A 5,927-nucleotide genomic window follows, 5' to 3' on the forward strand; every position below is an offset into this window, starting at 1 on the left:
AGGGAAAGAAGGGATGTTAAGACACTAAAATGTTTGGTCGTTAGTATTCATAGCTGCAGTTTATCAGGAATTTTATTTAAAAAAATAAATTATAAATAAATATAATATATGATATAATATAAATAAATAAATTTTTAAGACAATTGTATGTCTAATACCTCCTTAAAGATTGTTATATTAAGAAGGTACGTTTGATCTGACAAACGACTCTCATCAGAATGCATATACAGGTCCTTCTCAAAATATTAGCATATTGTGATAAAGTTCATTATTTTCCATAATGTCATGATGAAAATTTAACATTCATATATTTTAGATTCATTGCACACTAACTGAAATATTTCAGGTCTTTTATTGTCTTAATACGGATGATTTTGGCATACGGCTCATGAAAACCCAAAATTCCTATCTCACAAAATTAGCATATCATTAAAAGGGTCTCTAAACGAGCTATGAACCTAATCATCTGAATCAACGTTAACTCTAAACACCTTCAAAAGATTCCTGACGCCTTTAAAACTCCCAGCCTGGTTCATCACTCAAAACCCCAATCATGGGTAAGACTGCCGACCTGACTGCTGTCCAGAAGGCCACTATTGACACCCTCAAGCAAGAGGGTAAGACAGAGAAAGAAATTTCTGAACGAATAGGCTGTTTCCAGAGTGCTGTATCAAGGGACCTCAGTGGGAAGTCTGTGGGAAGGAAAAAGTGTGGCGGAAAACGCTGCACAACGAGAAGAGGTGACCGGACCCTGAGGAAGATTGTGGAGAAGGGCCGATTCCAGACCTTGGGGGACCTGCGGAAGCAGTGGACTGAGTCTGGAGTAGAAACATCCAGAGCCACCGTGCACAGGCGTGTGCAGGAAATGGGCTACAGGTGCCGCATTCCCCAGGTCAAGCCACTTTTGAACCAGAAACAGCGGCAGAAGCGCCTGACCTGGGCTACAGAGAAGCAGCACTGGACTGTTGCTCAGTGGTCCAAAGTACTTTTTTCGGATGAAAGCAAATTCTGCATGTCATTCGGAAATCAAGGTGCCAGAGTCTGGAGGAAGACTGGGGAGAAGGAAATGCCAAAATGCCAGAAGTCCAGTGTCAAGTACCCACAGTCAGTGATGGTCTGGGGTGCCGTGTCAGCTGCTGGTGTTGGTCCACTGTGTTTTATCAAGGGCAGGGTCAATGCAGCTAGCTATCAGGAGATTTTGGAGCACTTCATGCTTCCATTTGCTGAAAAGCTTTATGGAGATGAAGATTTCGTTTTTCAGCACGACCTGGCACCTGCTCACAGTGCCAAAACCACTGGTAAATGGTTTACTGACCATGGTATCACTGTGCTCAATTGGCCTGCCAACTCTCCTGACCTGAACCCCATAGAGAATCTGTGGGATATTGTGAAGAGAACGTTGAGAGACTCAAGACCCAACACTCTGGATGAGCTAAAGGCCGCTATTGAAGCATCCTGGGCCTCCATAAGACCTCAGCAGTGCCACAGGCTGATTGCCTCCATGCCACGCCGCATTGAAGCAGTAATTTCTGCAAAAGGATTCCCGACCAAGTATTGAGTGCATAACTGTACATGATTATTTGAAGGTTGACGTTTTTTGTATTAAAAACACTTTTCTTTTATTGGTCGGATGAAATATGCTAATTTTGTGAGATAGGAATTTTGGGTTTTCATGAGCTGTATGCCAAAATCATCCGTATTAAGACAATAAAAGACCTGAAATATTTCAGTTAGTGTGCAATGAATCTAAAATATATGAATGTTAAATTTTCATCATGACATTATGGAAAATAATTAACTTTATCACAATATGCTAATATTTTGAGAAGGACCTGTATTTATTCATTAAATATGACAAAAGGCAAAAGTCAACAGAAGAAAACCAAAACCAAGCAACCTTATTAATTGAGGTTAAATATGTTTTTAAATAAAGATGGATAAAGTAAATCCACTATTTCCATTGTGAAAAGGAGTACCAAGAAATTAATGCTTATTTTTGTAACGTGTCCTGTTTAGCATGAATGCAATTAAATGAATGCTTATTAGATTCTACCTTTATTTAACTCATCCAAAATATTCATCATGGCTATACAGTCTAGACTATCTATATACTAGCTACATTGTCTATACAATTTGTCTACCTACAATTTGCCATCTATATCATAGTTATGTAGTTTACACTATCTTTATCTCTTTGCATATAGGTACAGATAGAGAGTCTGGAGGAAGAGGCGAGAGGCACAGAGTCCACGTTGCTTGAAGTCCAGAGTGAAGTTTCCACAGTCAGTGATGATTTGGGAAACAATGTCATCTGCTGGTGTTGGTCCACTGGGTTTTCTGAAGTCCACAGTGAATGCAACCATCTACCAGGAAATTTTAGAACATTTCACGTTTCCTTCTGCTAACAAGCTCTTTGGGGATGCTGATTTCATTGTCCAACAGGACCTGGCACTTGCCCACAATGCCAAAGGTACCAAAAGCTGGTTTAGTGACCATGGTGTTACTGGGCTTGATTGGCCAGTAAACTGGCCTGACCTGAACTCCATAGAGAGTCTAAGGAGGATTGTAAAAACGACGATGAGAGACACCAAACCCAACAATTCAGATTACCTGAAGGCAACTATCAAAGCAACCTGGGCTTCTTTTACACCTCAGCAGAACCAAAGGCTGATCACCTCCATGCCACGCCACACTGATGCAGTAATTCATGCAAAAGGAGCCCCAACCAAATATTGAGTGCATAGAAATATACATACTTTTGAGAAGCCTGAAAATATCCTTTTTTATTGATCTTATGTAATCAAATTTTAGGTTTTCTTTACCTGTAAGCCATCATCATCAAAATTGCAGGACATAAAATGTGTACTGAATCTACATGGTATGAGTTTCACTTTCTGAAATGAGTGACAATAAAAATGTACTTTTTTTGAGATGTATCTGTCCCTTATTATTTATCATTAGGAGGTTGATTTAATTTGCTGGTATATCCCATAAAATGGCAATAAAATACGTTCAAGTTTAAATTTGTAATTTTAAAAAAAGTTTAAAAAGTTCAAGCAGTGTGAATACTTTCCAAAACAGTGTATGCAGGTTACCCAAAGTGTTTTTTATGTTTCAGTATACAGGCTTTTGTGACTTTTTGTGATTATATTCATTTCACTTTCCTAAAGTGAGTCAATACTTTGGCTCCTATGTAGTGTTCTTTGTCCAGTGGTGGCTGTTGATCTGGACCATATGGGCAATTACCCAGGGTGGCATTAGAGGGGAGTCGGGGCCCTAGATAAAACATATATTGCTGTTACTTTTATGCATGATCAGTCAACAGGAAGTTGGCGCCCCATGCTTGCTGCTGAGAATAGAGAGACTATTTTAAATGCTTTGTGCGTCACTGCACTGCATTTCATCCTGCCCTGGTATTAAGATAATTTTTTGCATTTTGATTCTTTGGGGGGACGCAGAATGAGGAGCTTGCCCAGGGTGCCATTCATGCAAGAACCACTACTTTTTTACTGGCACTTTTCTGCCAACATCTATCTTATTATCAGAGCGTTTTTCCTTCTAATGAAGGAGGTGTGGAAAGGAGGGTTAGGGTCTTCTTTTTTATTAAATCTGAGGTTGATGTTGTGCTTCAAAGATCCATAATATAATTATCTCTAGTGGTCTGGCAAGCTGTCTTTTTAAAATAATCTCCAGAATTCTGTGTTAAAAATAGATGTAAGGTAATTAATGTTATTCTGCCCTGCTGACAATAAGTCTACATTATAAGAGCACTGTATTTCAAAAGGTCACGTGGCTGACATTTTTGTGACATTCATTATTCTAAGATTGTGGTATTTATATTCTCTTTCCATTTTTTCTTCTTTCACCTTTTCCTTCTGTTTCAGCTAGTGCACAGATTGGACGTTGCCAAGAAAACCCACCTACACATTATCTCCCAAGTATTATATAGCAGGCGAAATCTTGCTCTTTGTGCACAAATGTTAAAGCACCAAAGCATCCGTCCATCTGTGTGAACCTTTGTTGGTGATGGAACAAAAATAAAGCGCAGGATGCAGTTCTGACTTTGGCCCTCAAATCAAAACAAATAATCTCTGGGTATCATGCTACATCTCTCCCTGTTTCCAAACTATTTATTGCTCAAAATAATAAAATAGTTGATATGGAGTTATATTTCAAACACAGTGTGGGTGATATGAGAGATGATGTGAAAGACAGAAGGTATTAGAGTGGATACTTGATGACTCAGGAAATAATAGGAATGTCAGTGTCTTCTTTTCGAATCACACATTTCATCTGCAGCTGCGTGTTCCCCAGACCCAGACTGCAAGGGAACTCATAAACTTTAGGCTTCTTCCATGCTTTTAATTTGGACAGTATTGCTTGGAATGAAACATTGTGCCGCTGCAGTGTCAGCCAAAAAAAGGCAAGAGCGTGAGCATTGAAGGCATCCTGTTATTAATAACTTATATGCACACGAATGAGGTTATTGAGCTGTGCCGCTTACAAAACACTGAATAGATGAAACAAGGGAGAGAGTAATTACAGCCATTACACTGACCTATGTTTTAGTGAATTGCCCTGAGTAAAACTTAAGTTTCTCCTTTTTACTTTCACTACGTCTTTGCTAAAAGTAACACTAAAGATTTACTACCACTGTAAGCATGTGCTTGGTTGATCTAGAATGAGGTGCTTCAGTAGTATTTTCTAAAGGTTAAATTCAAGGGAAAGTAATTTGATCCAAGGCATTGCTTAGCTTATTTGCTTAAACAAAAATAATTTCCGCTGAATGTCAAATTCCAGCCTACATTTAATAGAACTGACACTACAGATTCTCTGTGAATGTATAAAGTAGTGAAAATCAGCCGAAATTGGCCAATCACCCCTTGACTGGTAACTGTCTGATTGGAAAACTAAAAATCCACTTTTTTACAATTAGTTAACACACCACCATAGCAGCTATCAAGATGCAGTATCAATGCTTTTCAGTGTTTCACTATTTTCTGGAACAGTGGAATGTGGGAGGAGGACCACAAGTTGTAAGAAGCTGTTGAATCTGAAACTTTTTCTGCTGTTTATTCAAACTGTATGAGAAAGCAAGACTTTCAGCAGATAACAGGAAGGCTGAGCAGATTTTGAAAAAGTTGCTTTATTTTATATTTTTTAACTTTCAGTCTTTGCCATGATGCATATAAGACATGGAAATGTTGGCAGCCTGTTGGAAATCTCATAGCTAAGATAAGTGACTGCTTTCTGTAGGCATGAATTCTGTTTTATTAATGCTGACCTTGCTAACTGTGCTAGTAGCTAATATGAGAGGCTCAAGAAACTCTGTTTCACAGCAACTGCTCTTTCTCACATTATCTCTGCTCTGAAAATAAATAACTAATGTCCACTCACAGCAGGTAGGATAGGAAAAAAGATATCTTAAAAGATTTCATCATCTTACATTATAGATGTTAAAGTGGAAAATGGATTTGGCTAAAATAACTCACTGCTGATGGGAAATTGGCCAAAACATTCTTTACATTGCATCCAAAGCTCAAATTAATTGATAACAGCCAAAAAAAGCTCTTTAGAGGGGGCTATGGTGAAATGACTAACTTCTGTGCACATGCTACCTCCTGCATGTCGGCTCACATGCTGCTCGTCTTTCTGGTCCCTCTTGGCTTCATATCTTCCAGCATGTGAAGCTCACCGAGTAGTTTTCCAAATAAAACCTATCTGATAGTCTGAATGTGAGATTTCCTTACTTGATAATGCCTCCAGTCTCATCATCCAATATTCAAAAATCATTAAAATATTGGTATTTTGTTTACTCAGGACAGAAAGCCTCTCTGAGCCCATCTGCAGACTCAAGCATCTAAAAACAGATTCTTCAGTATAAATAAATAAAACGATGTAAAATTAAACACAAAGCCTTTTCACAG

The sequence above is a fragment of the Girardinichthys multiradiatus genome, chromosome 7, assembly GCF_021462225.1.
Source record: "Girardinichthys multiradiatus isolate DD_20200921_A chromosome 7, DD_fGirMul_XY1, whole genome shotgun sequence".
In the NCBI taxonomy this organism is placed as follows: Eukaryota; Metazoa; Chordata; class Actinopteri; order Cyprinodontiformes; family Goodeidae; genus Girardinichthys; species Girardinichthys multiradiatus.